Below are 15,601 nucleotides of genomic sequence, written 5' to 3' on the forward strand. Positions count from 1 at the left end.
AGACCAGATTTACTGGCCTAAAGGAGACTGGAGAAACCCCGAGAGTGTGGCCCCCAGACACCCTTTTAGCTCAGTGGTGAAGTTATCTCCGAGGTTCACCGTTCAGCCTGGGAGTGGACAGCCCCGTAAAACCAAATGGGACTAATGAGGTACAGCAGTCCAGGGACAAGGACTAGAAGGCAGAAGGGGACAGGAAAGCTGGTGATAGGGAACCCAAGTTTCAGTAAGGACTGTGGTGTCATGTAGTGGGGTTGTTAACCATTGTCATAGGGCAACATGTGTACTAACTGTTTTATAAGAAACTATTTTGTTCTGTAAACCTTCATCTAAAGTGACAATAGCAGCACAACTGGAAGAACGTAATCAGTGTCACTGAATTGTGCATGTAGAAATTTTTGAAATGGTGTATCTTTGGCTACGTATATTTTCACTAAAAAAAAAAAAAGGTCGAGAAGGGAGAGGGTTGACATGTCATGGGGTTGTTAATCAATGTCATAAAACAATATATGTACTGACTGTTTAATGAGAAACTATTTGTTCTGTAAACCTTCACCTAAAGTACAATTAAAAAAAAAAAATTGGAAGTCCTTATCATAGGGGGCTGGTGGAGTAATGAATGACTAATTCATGAATATAATACTCAGAAGCCATTAAAAATCACACTGTAGAAGAATATGTATTGACGTGGGCAAATGTTCACAATATAATAGTTACAGAAAAGAATCTGGCTACAAAATAGTATGCACATAATAAACCATTTTGCTAAAGAAAATATACACATATATAAAAAACACTAGAAGGGCAGCCATCAAAATTTTAAGAGTGTCTGAGGATAATGAGTTTATACGCATTTTTTTTATGTTGCACTTATGAATTTTCCATGTTTCTGCACTGTACGTTTACTTATTTTATAGTTTTTTTTTAAGCTTTTTATTTTAAAAAAAGCTTTCAAATAATTTTGCAAGTCATTTCCTATACTATTTCACACCTATTATTAGTCAAGGTAATGGAGCATCTTTCACCACAGAAGACTCTCAATTATGTTTTAATATAAGGGAGGCAATTTTTCCAGTTGCCTTGAAAAATAGCAAGAACATTTCCTGGGTCACTACCATGTGCCAGGTCTTCTCACTCATCTTCTTAAAAGTGAAACATTAAGGATAGGGAAATAAAAAAATTGAGGACTGATAATATGTCTACAGTAATATCCTATTGTTTTAAAAAGACAAAACCACCACTCAACGAATAATTCAACTAACTTTTACTGAGCACTTACTAGGTGGGGTATCCTGGCAACAGAGTGAAGCATGGAGAACAGAGTTAAGAAAACTCGATCACAGGGTCAAGGGCAAGGTTGGTTCAGTGTATCTCAGAATGGAGTTCCACACATCATCAGTATCAGAATCTCTTGAGGGTATTTGTTAAAAATGCAGATTCCGGGGACCCCAAACCTATTGGTTCAGTCTCTGGAAGCAAGACCCAGGAATTTACATTTTTAAAAGCACTCCAGATGATTTCTACATATAGTAATGTTGGAGAAACCCTAGTGTTGTGAAGTATCAAGCCAAGAGAGTAGGGTTGGAAAAAGATCATGAGAGTCCTGAGTATCACACTAAGGAATGAGTTTATTCTATATTAGTGAATAGGGGCAAGGAAGAAGGGCTGGGTACCAGTCATGGGCTGAAAAGGAGAACCACCAGAAGCACTGAAGAACTGAGGAAAGAAATCTGTAATGATGTGTTAAAATTGACCGAGGAAATAAAGCCGTTCTTTTCCTGGTGCCAAAAAAAGGGTGGAGGAAGAAGGTCATGAAGAGTCATTAATGAATAAATAAGATGATGTGACTGCTGAAATATTAAACTCAAATATGTGGATAAGGTGAGGAAGATTTGGAGAAAACTCTTCTAATCATACTTTAATTTCAATTAATTATTTCATTCACTCAATCAATCACTGACTTGGTACTTACTATGTACCAAACAGTGATCTAGATGCTGGGTCAAAAACCACTGAATTATACACTTGAAATGGGTGAATTGTACGGTATGTGTATCTCAATAAGGTTGTTATTAAAAAAGAGAGAGAGATTTCCTTTGTCCTCTAGGGGCTCAGAGAAGCACTGAGAAGACAGACAGACAACACTGCATGGTGGTGTTAAAACAGAGGTAAACCAGGGTGTGCTATATGGAAGACACAGAATGAGCTTCATAGCCAGACTGGGGTCTGGAAGACCTAATTCATGAAAGAAGAGCAGAGAAAGCTAGGTAAGGAGAATACTGGAAAGCAGGAAGAAGGCAAGTCTAGCCATCTCTTGACTTAGAAGTGAAGAACAGAATGCCAGGAAGCAAAGAGTAAGAGATAAGGCAGGCCCGGGCTGAGGGCAGGATGTGAAGAGCGTTGTACATGACAGCCTTAGTACTCAAAGGGTGGTCCTCAAGCCAGCAATATCAGTATAACCAAGAATGCAGAGAAATGCAGTCTTGGGCCCCATCCCAGACCTACTGAGGCAAAATCTCCATTTTAACAAGATACCTAGATGACTGGGATGCACACTAAATTTTGAGAAGCACTACACTCACAAATTTATTCTTAGGGCAAAATCCTATAGGGAATCACTGAAGAATTTCAAGCCAGAGAGTAGCATGACCAGATACACGCATTCCAAAGATGACTCTGATATCAGAAAGAAAAACAGATTACAGGAGTTAAGACCAAAGACTGCTTAGGAAGCTATTTTAGGACCCAGGCAATAAATACTAAGGTCCTAAAATAGAGTAGGGGCAGTACTAGGAAATGATAAATAATTAGTTGGGGTACAGGAATAAAGGGTAGGTAATCAACACAATTTCCAACTTTTTGGTTTGAGTTAATGGACAAATGTTGATGTCATTGACCAGGCAGGAAATACAAACAATGACAACAATTATTATAGTTGTTGTTGTTAGCTGCCTTTTGAGTCCAATTCCAAGTAATGACGACCCCATGTGTTGCACAGTAGAACTGCCCCATAGGGTTTTCTTGGCTGTAATCTTAACGGAACAGATTACCAGGCCTTTATAGCTAACACTTCTTAAGTATGTGCCAGACGTTATTCCAAACGGTCTGCATGAGCTATCTCATTTAATCATAACAACCCTATGAAGTACGTGTTATTTGACAGATGAGGAAATAAGGCACAGAGAAGTTAAGTAGGGTGAAGTGGTGTGAAGAGGGAGGGACAAGGTGGTAAATTCAATTTTCAATATGCTAGGTTTGAGGTGCTTTTGAAGGCGTCCAGAAGGCAGTTGTCTGTGGGGATCTAGGTCAGAGAGGAGCCCTGGGGTGCAGTAGTTAAGCACTCGGTTGCTAACCAAAAGGTCAGCCGTTCAAACCCACTAGCGACAACGTGGGAAAAAAGACCTGGCAATCTGCTCCCATAGAGATTTACAACCTAGGAAACACTATGGGGCAGTTCTACTCTCATATAGGGTTGCTATGAGTCAGACAACAGGTAAGGGAAAGTGAGTCGACTGGAAACAGATTTGGAGTCATTAGCACAGGGATGGCGCCTGGCTTTTGAGGAGTAGATCAAACCACAGTGAGAAGGGGCTGAGGAAGGCTAGTAGCTAAGACCCAGCAGGGGAGGAGGTGAGTTTATGAAGGAAACCATCGACCAGAGAGCAAGCAGAAAGACAGCTACAGGAACAGCAACAATAATAACTAACACTTACAAGTGCTCACCACGTACCAGTGACTATTCTAAGTGTTTTTATAAAGCAAACAGTTTTGTCATAATTAAAATCATCTGAGGCAGTTCTAGGGGTAGAGTCCATGCTCTCGACTGTGCCTCCTCTGAGGATACTGGGAGGGTGGAAGCCAGCAAAGAAAACGGTTTCAACAAAGCCCTCAGAATACTTTCCAGCACAAAGTAAAACAAACAAACAAAAAAAAAGCGCTGCCGTCGAGTCGATTCCAACTCATAGCAACCTTGTAGGACAGAGCAGACCTGCCCCACAGGGTTTCCAAGGAGCAGATGGTGGATTCAAACTGCCGACCTTTCGGTTAACAGCCTGAGTTCTTAACCACTGTGCCACCAGGGCTCAGGTCTCAGTAATTAGAAATCATTATTATTTAATAATTATACTACCATGTAGTCATGTGTTTGCACAAGCCACACTTTTAGGAGAAAACATGAAGACTAAATAAGGTTCCCAAGTCTTCTATATCTAAGATTCCACACATCAACCCTCAGTGTTTGTGGCTGCCACGTGACACAAGCCCTCCATGAAGGTAAATGTGCTCAGCAAGGGTCCGCAGGCCCCGCAAACCCTGGAACACTTTCTGAGCTCTATAAAGATTCAATTCTACAGCATTACCTTTTAGCATAAGGAGCCTGGGTGGCACAAGCGGTTTGTGATTGGCTCCTAACCTAAAGGTTGGCGGTTCAAACCCACCCTGTGGCTCCGTGGAAAGACAGTCCCAGTGATATGCTTCCGCAAAGATTACAGACAAGAAAACACCATGGAGCAGTTCTACTCTGTAACACATGGGGTTGCCATGAGACGGGCTGACTTGACGGCAGCTGACAACTTTTAACACTGGGTGTATTTCACTCCATTCTAATTGTTTTAAAGCAAAGAGTTGATGCTGAAGGACTCTCAGGCTCTCAGTTGCCCACTGAAAGCAAGGCTCATCCTCTGACCCCTCCAGGTAAATGTAGGCTGTTCTAATTGGGAGGGTGTCGACTATGAAATGAGAACACTATAATTCTGAAGTTGAAGTTATATTTATATTCTTAAGGAAGAAGCTTCATGGGTTCTTTTCCTCTTTTTAAAATTTTTCTTATCCAATTATTCCATCTGACCCTAATCTCACAAGATCAAGGGGAAACCGGGTGAGTAACAGAAACGATGATGACAGTGGTAACAAAAAGAAAACAGTTTAGACTTTCTAAAGGTTAAAATTTTGAAATAAATTTATATCTTTCTACTCTAAAAAGATTTTTCAAAACAGAACAAAGGTACTGAATGGCAGAAAGCAGCTCGCGGAAATGGGACATCTGGTCACCCTAGTTCTGAGGCAATACGCATAAAAAATGCTATTTTTAAAATGGAATAAATTCGAATACCCTGACCTGCATGTATAAATACCAACCATTGCCAAGTAGACCTGGAATCTAAAATTGACTAATTCAAGAAAAGATTTATGTACAAAGACGCTCATCATAGTACAGTACTTATAATAGTGAAAAATGCCCAACAAATAAATTATGGTATATCCAGATGACAGAATATCATGCAGCCATTAGAAATATTCTCAATGAATATTTAATGATGTGAAAAAATTTGCACAATATATTTTAAGTAAAAAATATCATAAAAATTACCATCATGAATATAGACAAAAGACTTAAGGAAGTAAATCAATAGTTGACAGCAATCACGGGGTAATAGAAATAGTTTATTTTTATTTTCTTCCTTTATGTTTCTGTATTTTCCAAACTGTCTACAATGTTTTGTTTCTATGAGCATAACAATTTTTTACCTAAAAGTCAGTTAATTTTTTTAAAGTTTTTCTAACTAACTCCAGTTTCTGTTTCTAATTCCTTCCCATGTGCCCTTACCCTATAAGTCTCAGGGTGGGACAGTGGTTCTCAAGTAGGGGCTATTAGTCCTTCAGTTGACATGTGGCAATGTCTGGAGAAATTCTTGTTGTCACAACTGTAGGTAAAGGGGTGCTACTGGATCTAGGGGATAGAGGCCAGTGGTTCAGCTAAAAATCCTACAATGCACAAGACAGCTCCCTACAAAAAAAAGGAAAAAAAAAAAAAAATCTATGGAGCCCAAAATGTCAATAGTGCAGAGGATGAGAAACCCTGGTCTAGGATGAAAAACATAATGAGTACAAACAGAAAGAGTGGGTTAAAACATTAACTCCAATGGGCTTAACTTTTCATTTCGAAAATGAGAAATATACATTCTGAATTGGTGGAAATTTAATCCAGGTTTTGATCCAAATTCCATATTATTAAGATATACATTTCCTGATATTATGGAAAACATCTCCAGGAGCTCTGTTACCAACCTGAGCTATTCCCAACCTGAGCATGCTGCTTGTCAAACCAGAGGTAAGATATTTTTTAGCTTGAGTAAATAGAGACCAATCCAATATCAAGTTTCTGAAGTACTAGAGCAAAAATGTTTTAAAGTGAGATCATATCTTTAAAGAAATACCTGGTCATCTTATTTTACAAACTCTGGTAAGGTAAGCTGAAAAACTAAGTTCTAAAATCTAACTAGTTAGTCTAACTAACACACAAGTATTTAATTGCTTGAAACACACACACAAAAAAGGATTTATGCACCCTTATGCAAAATTACTTCCTACTGTGGAGCTCCTATTGTGGGATCATAGCCCCCTAATTTAGACTGAATGAAAAATACTTTTCAAATTCTCAATCTCTGATAATGACTACTATTAGTAACATTTGCTTCTATGGATTCGCCTTGTCTTTTAAGTTTTTTTTTTTTTTTATTTAAACTGATTCTCTAAGAGAAAGATACCTGATGCCCTCCTGATCAAACAAAAGTCTCCCATTCTTCTGCTGGATGATGAGAAAAAAAACAAAACAAAAAACCAAACCCATTGCCATCGATTCGATTCCAATTCATAGCAATCCTACAGGACAGACCACAACTGCCCCACAGGGTTTCCAAGGAGCGCCTGGTGGATTTAAACTGCCGACCTTTTGGTTAGCAGCCATAGCTCTTAACTACTGTGCCACCAGGGCTCAGAAAAGAGTGGACAGAATTCAATCTCTTTGTCATTTATAGTGACTCTAGTCATGAGGATGGTTGTTTTGTTTTCTCTCTCCAGCACTTTTCCTTTTGACTGGGAACACAGGCGAAGCCCTGGTGGCACAGCCGCTCCTTGGAAACCCTGTGAGGCAGTTCTACTCTGTCCTGTAGGGTGGCTATGAGTTGGAATCTAATCAATGGCAATGGGTTTTTTTTTTTTAAATCTGTATGGAAGCAGACTGTCACATCTTTCTCCCGCAGAGTGGCTGGTGAATTCAAACTGCTGACCTTCAGTTAGCAGCTGAGTGCTTAACCACTGCACTACCAGGTCTCCTGTAAAACTCATCATAAAAAAAACTGTTGCTGTGGAGTTGGAATATAGCGACCCTATAGGACAGAGAAGAATTGCCCCATAGGGTTTCCAAGGAGCAGCTGGTGGATTTGAACTGCCGACCTTTTGGTTAGCAGCTGAGCTCTTAACAACTGGGCCACCAGGGCTCCAAAACCCATCATAAAGAAGCTAAATTACCTTCTGAGGTAAGAGGTAACGGGGATAGTTTCTCTCCTCCCATATTCTCCTATACAAAAGTTAGGGTGCCACCCATCTGGCTGTGGTAGTTAAATACCAGGAACCCCATTCATAGGCCTACTCCAATTTTTCTCTACCTTAAAGCTAAACGCACCAGGAAGGTTTTTAACCGCTTATTTAGCAGTAGCAGCTCTCCATTAGGATTAGGGTAAGGGTAGGGTTAGAACCTCTTCGTACCCACTGGGCAATACAAATAAAAATACAAATCTCAAGATGAAAATCATGGGCATTCTGCTTTGCTGGAGTGGTCTAAAAAAGTATTTCTGAATAGCTTTCAAATTTCACAGAGTCAGTAAAAAATTCTTGATGAAGCTGGAACTAACTTCAAGTTTCCAAGGTTGGAGCTACTGGCATCATCATACACTACTCCCTCTTTCCCATCCTATATCTAATCTGCCATGGAGACCTGTCTCTCAGATTTGTCCCCTTCTTTCCCACACCATCTACCCCAGCCTCAATCTACCAGCCCTTGGTCACTTCACGTTTTGTTTCCTGCAATAGCCTCCTGAGTCTTTCTGGCTCCCAGCTCTCCCCTCTATTACTCATCCTGCCTAACACATGTGATAATGTGTTTGCTTGTCTAATCACTTTACACCCTGCTTTGTTGCTACAAGACTAGTAAACTAATCATCCCAAACCATTATGTTCACTCTCTCTTTCCCATGTTAAAGAATTCACTCATTCATGGATGCACACTACTATATGAAAGGTATTGTGCTAGGCCCTGCAGGAGGTGAACAAAACCCTGCATATCAGGAGGCTCACAGTATTGTGGGAGTGGCAAGCATATACACAAATAACTATAAGATAGAAACATGCATGGGTCATCAAAACAAAGGAGTGCTGGGGGGGTGGTCAGAATCGGAACTGTCAACTGGCAGTCAAATGAAATTAGAACTGGTATGGAAAGAGAAGAATGTGAGAGACAAGGGAGAGGGTGCTGAAGCTCCCCCTGAGAGATGAGGAGAGTTTAACAGTGCCCTAACAGGCGCAGGGAGGCCAGGAGAAAATACAGATGAAGGGGCACAGCAGGAGACTTGAGAACAGCCAAGGTGCTTGCCAAGCCCAGCCAAGGCACATGACAGAGATTTCTGTCTGCTTTAAGACGTTCGAAGCACTGTGAAATATGCAGTTTTGGCACCAAAATATTAAAATTTCCAGGACATTGATGGTTTGAAAGGGTAACAGCATCGGAGATTAAAACTGGAACTATCCCGGGGAGGGGGAAAAGAAAACCAGGTCATATGGCTTCAATATGTATGAGGGAATACAGTGTGACAAAAGGAAGGTTACAGACATACAATCTACTAGCCTAAACAGCTGTCATGCAGGAAACTTTAATTGCTTCGTGAGCGTGGGGTTTTAGATGATTTTTGAACTGTTCCAATACTCAGTAGCCTCAACACCATGGGGACGTCTAATTAAACAACTTCAGGCAATCTTGGCCATTCCACAGCATCTATGGTGCTATCCATGGTGTCTGGAAACCTCACGTCAGGAGGGCTAGCATGCCATATTACTGCTGGATCCTTCTACATGAAACTGAGAAATCCTGCTCCACAGATGTGGAATCCTCTGAAGTTGCTGAAAGCACCTATGGGTAATAATATGATACAGATATTCACTGGCAAGTCAAGACTAGTAAATACAATATTTTCAAAATCAAAAGCAATGAAATATCACAGTCACCTTCAATTCTTTTGGGGACAGATAAGGATAGACATAAAAATAAATCAACACACAACTCTGTAAATATACTAAAAATCATTCATAATTGTGATGATGAACTGTATGCTTTAAATTGGTGAAACTGTATGGTGTGTAAATTATATCTTAATAAAGCTGTTATTTTAAAAATCATGTTTCAACCAAAATGTTAGTTCCCAGAAATGTTATATCCCAGGAACCTAGCTATTGCCCTTAAAACGTTTATTCTGCTGGAAAATTTTACAAAATGGAAACCCTGCTAAATTGCTGTGACGAAACTATTATCTCTCGCGCAAAAAAGAAGAAACTGGACAGTCTCTTGGCCCTTTGCTCTAACAGGAGCTGACCTCTACCGTACATCAAAATCTGCCTTTAAGCTCTGAGCAACTTTTAAAAGGGCACTTTTCAGATTTAACTACAATGTTGAATACCATAATTATAGCATGTCACTAATACAGCTCTCCTTGTAATCTACCCCAGAACTTCCTTTCCTGTAATTCTCTTCAAGGGAAAGATCCTTGTGTTTATCCACTGATATACTCCTAATAATCTTCCCCTAATAATCACTACTGAAGCTTTTATCTCTGGAAACACTCCAACCTTCCCCATGTCCCAGCCTACTCCCTAACTTCTTCTAACAGTTACCATACCAGTGTCTGCCTGCTGTTGAGGTAACAGCAGGTTATTTACACCCTTGGAGATTCAAAGTGGGTCAAGACTCTATGAAGCAGAGTGTGAGCCCCTTGAGGGAAAGGACTGTGTCTCGACCATTGTTAGACCCTCTCCATGTTCAGCAAAGTAGCTGGCACACATAAGGCGCTCAATAAATATTTCTGCCTGCCACTAAGCTAAAGTCCACTCACAAAAATAATGAGCCAACAAATAACCAAGTGACAAGAAATTCTTCGGCACGGGTATATTTAGGAGAAGGCAGTTTAAGCCCAACTTCAGTCTTGATGTCTAAACCAGTCTGTCTTCATAGTGATTAAAACTATAAAACAAGATTCTGATGAAGGTGTGACCAAAACAATAAAACTTAAAATTTAAATCATAATACTTTTTCAATTTTTTTCTCCAAAATTATGTTGGTGGTAAAAAAACAGATCCAAAATCCAACAGCAATTTATTATCCAATCAGACTCTAGTTAAGTGGCTTACTGTCAGACAGGTAGCTCAGGGATGGATCCCTTCATGAGGGGTCCTTCTCATCACAATAAAGTGGGGACTACACTGAGTAGGAGTCCTGGTTAAGAGCTCAGCTGCTAACCAAAAGGTCAGCAGTTCAAATCTAGCAGCCGCTCCTTGGAAACACTATGGGGCAGTTCTTCTCTATCCTACAGGATCACTATGACTCGGAACAGACTCGACAGCAATGGCTGCAAGGGTGGAATGTTATGGATCTGAGCTAGGCACAGAGATACAGAGGCAGGTCAAATAGCAGGAGGGGGGACAGGTCACAGGCTAGAATATTGGGGAACAAAGGCCAGAGACTCAGGCAGATATTGATATTTTTTCAACACTGAGGGACTGATATCTCATCATGTGAAATGACTCTGGTATTTCTTAGCACCCACCTCATGAGTTGATAATTTGAACACTACTTAGTGCCTGGCACAAGGAGGCCTGGTTACACAGTGGTTAAAGCACTCGTCTGCTAACCGAAAGGTGGGCAAATCGAACCTACCAGCCACTACACAGGAGAAAGATGTGGCAGTCTGCTTCTGCAAAGATTTCAGCCTTGGAAACTCAGTGGGGCAGTTCTACTCTGTTCTACAAGGTCTCTATGAGTCAGAATCAGCTCAAAAGCAGTGGACACTGGGTACTGCCTGGCACATAGTAAGCATAATAAACGTTTGTTAAAATAACTTTCAATCTATTTCAAACTGCATTCATCCACACATTGGAGATCTACAATGCCTAAAGAAATTACCAAGAGGCAGAGCCAAGATGGCAGAGTAATCACACGCTTCTGGTGGACCCTCTTACAACAAACACCCGAAAAAACAAGTGATTCGACTCTGTATGGCAATCTGGGAGCCCTGAACATCAAAGGCAGAGTTGAGGAACTGGACTGAGTGGCAGGGGGACAGAAAGATGGTTCAGAAGCAGCGAGGAGTTGCCAGACGTGACCCAGCGAGAGCCTCAGCCCTTTAGGCCTGAGCACCTCACGGGTGAGAGGTGAGGCAGGCAAGCAGCAGTGCTCAGCAGGCGCGTTTTCAGCACTGAGAGAGACCCAGTGCAGAGTCTACACAGCTACCCAGAACCAGTGAGAAGCAGGCGTCATCAGCGAAAGGTAACTACTTGCGTACGGCTTCACGCACGATTCAATAACACTCGCCTTAGGGAAAAACATCTCTCCCATTTACCTCTCCGCTCCCTGCTCTGCACTGGGTCCCAGACCAGCTTCAGCAATTGCCAAGTACCCGGGGCCAGATGTAGGATCCGTCACACGCCCATAGCCATTCTCCCTGCCTTGGACAGTGAACAAATTAAGAAACGGGAAAAAATAAACTGCTGGCCTCCCTAAGACAGCAACCCAGGATAGGCACAGCTCCTTTGCCTGGGCACAGGCATAAGAGATCCATGGACTTGGAGTACCTTTCCCCTTGCATAGACTTGTGTGAGCCCATCTCAACAGCGTAGGCTCTCATTACTGCAGTACAACAGGATATTTACCAGAACTCTACTTTTATAGCTGTAAAGTGGCAGGTTCGTGACATTCGACAGTGCTCTGCCCATTAAGCAGGCTCTTCACCTACCCCCATCAAGGGCCTGAGGACTAGTGGCTCCACCCACACCACCTAGCCACCTGTGAGAGGGGCCCATGAATAAGAGGTGGCCCCCAGTCCTTACAGCCAACAGCATTAGGTGCTCATAGTCTGGCTGCAAAACCCACCCACCTACGCGCCCTAGGGAACAGGGACACACCTTCCTCCTGGACACCTGGGGGCGGCCATCAGCTCCCTGCCTTGCTAAGAGTGTGCCCCCTGCTACAGCCAGATGCCTGTGCCTACAACAATCACCCATGCCTGTCTAGGACTGTAAGTGAGAGCCTACACCACACACTTGGTGGCTAACTACCTGGGCACATGAGCTGAATCCATACAGGAGGAGTGGGCGGACTCCTGGGCTCACGTACCTAGTAACAGATCTAACCACCTGGTGACAGGACATTAGAGCTTCAAAGGTGTCAATAATCAAAGTAGCTCATATGAGCAGCATATTTGGGCATATCAAAACAAAACTAGAAGCTAAGACACAGTAAGCAAACATAAAATAAATAAATATAATAACTTACTGATGGCTCAGGGACAACAGTCAATATCAAATCACATAGAGAGGCAATCCATTATGGCTTCAGCAAGCCCCCAAAATAAAGAATCTAGAAATTTTCAAGAGGAGAAAAATTTCTTGGAATTACTGGAGGCAGAATACAAAAGATTAATATACAGAACTCAACAAGAAATTAAGAAGGAAATTAAGCAAAACGCAGAACACGCAACAGAGAAAATTAAAAAGATTAGAGTGGACTTCCGGGCATCATGGCACAACAGTCAGAAGCACCATGCCGCCCCTCCGCAGCAAAAATGAGAAAAACTAAGTCCAACAGAGTCACACATTGATCCTGAAACCGTAAGCATCAAATGAAGAGATAAAGAACTCAGCCAAGCACCAAATGGAACAAGAAACTGACCGAGAACAGGGAGCGAGGAGAGATACATGCAGAGGTCCCCATCAGCTACTGCAGCAGGGATCCACCGTCTTGGACTCCTATCGGAGATCAGCAAAAAGGGGGTATAAGAAAGCAGCTTCACGGAGCTTCCAGCAGGAGACAGAACAACCAGTAACCAGCAATATACACTTTCCCACCGCCCGCCCTTCACCTCCACTTAGCGTCCTCTGCTTCCTGCAGCCTCTTAGGCAGGAAGCACCAGCTTTACCCGGTATCGCTTGGATTCCACACAGCCGCAGTGGCTGGCGTCCGGAGTGCCTTCTGTTGGCTGCTGGTGTACCTTTTTGCCACTTCTTTAGATTTCTTCCCTACCTCTCACCACTTCCCCCTACTTTCTCTCAAATACCTGGCATGGTGCACCATCTTTCCTTCTTCCTGAAAGGCTGCAAAACACTGCTTGACTGTGAAACTGCTTTCCAGCCCGTGCCACCATGCTGGTGGGACCCCCAAGGCTTTTTTCTTTGTTTGTTTGGTCTGATTTATTCTGTTTTGATTTGTTTGTCTTCTTTTTCTTTTCTCAGCTTGGGAGCCCAGTCTAGCCAAGCAGTACTACGCAGCTTGGAAGCTACTCCCTTACTCTGTGCAGACGCACAGGGACATCCCTGGGGGCATTTCTTTTTTCTTGTTCTCTTTTTTGTTGCTTTTTTTTGTTTGTTTTTTTGGTTTTTTTTTATTGGTTTCCTTGTTTTGTTTTCCTCTTTCTCTTATTCCCTTTTTGTCTTTCCTCATTTCCAGTTTCTCGATTTATTCACTTTTTTCCTTTTACCATTTTTCTTTTTTTTTTATTTTTGTTTTTCCTCATTTCTCAGTCTCTCATCTCTCCACTCCAACAGCAAGCTTCCTTAGCACTCTTTTTTGTTTGTGTGTATGTTTTTGGCTCCTGTTCCTCTCTCCTCTCTCTCATCTTTCCCGTACCCATCTTAGCTCAACACATCACAATCTACCCCTCCTTCCTGCCTTCCTGGACTGTGCGCTGAACACCACACTCCCAAGCAGCACAGGAACGGCCTAATGGAAACTGCCCTGCACTGATTCCCGATCCACATGTCAGCCCTGGTACGTGCCGCAAACAACCCATCCCAACAACTCCCATTCAGCTGGACCTGACCTGCAGTACCATACCTGAGTGACTGACCCTGTCCTTTGGACAAGGAGATGAAAAGTACTGTGCACATAAATGAGCAAAAAACAAAGAACGCACAGCCCGCCTGCTGTGTCATAACCAAAAGAAACAAAAAACCAAGACGAAACAAACAAATCTACAATCAAAAACTGAGAAAAATAACCACTGAATGCCCCGAAGACAGCAGAAAATATCAAACATTTACAAAAACATGACAGGATGGTTCCATTAGGCATCCAAAATAAAATACTAGATGACCTTCCAGTAAAAGAAAAGGCACTAGACCACACGGATAGGGAATTCAAATCTCTAATATTCAGAATTATCCAAGAGTTTAAGCAAAAAGCAGACAAAAATGAGGGGAAAAAAAAAGACAAATTCATTGAAAAGGCAGACAAATTGATGGAAAATACAGACCAAAAAATGGAAGAATTCAGGAAAATAATACAGGAACAAAACAATAAAATAAATTCACAACTAGAAATCATACAAAAACAACAATTAGAAATCCAAAAGATAAACAACAAGATTTCAGAAAGGAACAGTGTCATAGAAGGGCTGAGGAACAGATTTCAAACGATGGAAGATAGGATCAGAGAAACTGAATAAAAACACTTGCATACAACACTGTTTGAGGAAAAATCGGAAAACAAAGAATAATGATGAAACCCTGAGAATTATGTGGGATACAATCAAAAGCAAAAATCTGTGAGTGATCCAAGTTCCAGAACAGGGGGAGAAAACAGAAAACACAGAGAGGATCATAGGAGAATTGCTGACAGAAAACTTCCCCAATATCGTGAAAGATGAAAAGCTAACCAGCCAAGAAGGTCAACGAACCAAATATAGGATAGACCCCAAAAGAAAATCACCAAGGCATATCATAATCACACTCGCTAAAACCAAAGACAAACAAAGAATCTTGAGAGCAGCTTGAGAAAAAAAGTCACATACAGAGGAGAAACAATAAGACGAAGCTTGGGTTATTCGGCAGAAACCATGCAGGCAAGAAGGCAATGCGATGACATATATAAAACCTTGAAAGAAAAAAATTGCCAGCCAAGAATAATGTATCTTGCAAAACTCTCATTTAAATATGATGGAGAAATTAGGTCATTTACAGACAAACAGAAATTAAGGGACTATGTAAAAACCAAACCAACTTACAAGAGTTATTAAAGGAAGTCCTTTGATCTGAGAATAAACAACATCAGACCACAGGCTGAATACAGGACACAGGATTGTACTAGCCAGATACCAACGAAGGAAACGAACTCTTAAGGACTATGCAAAACCAAAAGAATTACAGAAGGGAACCAGAGGTTAATCTGTAAATGACAACAGCATCAGAACAATAAAAGAGGGAATAAACAGTATAGGTATAGAACCTTCTAATGGAGAGGAAAGCAAGGTGATACCAAGTAATAATAGACTGGTTCAAATCTAGGAAGATAAGGCTAAATTTCAAGGGCATCACAAAGAAAGAAACTAACCTACTCATCAAAATAAAGAAGAAAAACAAAGTCTCAGTAAAAACAAAACCTACAAAAACAAAAGCAATGAAAAAAAAATCCACAAACAAAAGGAACTCAACACAGGACAGTAAGAGGAATAAAGAAAATGTCAGCACCACAAAAAGCACTACAAAATGCAATCCCACTCCTAGAAATATA

General features: G+C 41.4%; 1 protein-coding gene across 7 annotated transcripts in view; it reads right to left on the reverse strand.

The window, feature by feature from the left end:
• MYO5A (myosin VA) overlaps nucleotides 1-15,601 on the reverse strand; it is a 272,641-nt gene that overhangs the window by 247,969 nt on the left and 9,071 nt on the right. The gene's annotated exons all lie outside the window — the stretch shown is intronic.

Source organism: Trichechus manatus, unplaced genomic scaffold (assembly GCF_000243295.1).
Source record: "Trichechus manatus latirostris isolate Lorelei unplaced genomic scaffold, TriManLat1.0 scaffold00052, whole genome shotgun sequence".
NCBI lineage: Eukaryota > Metazoa > Chordata > Mammalia > Sirenia > Trichechidae > Trichechus > Trichechus manatus.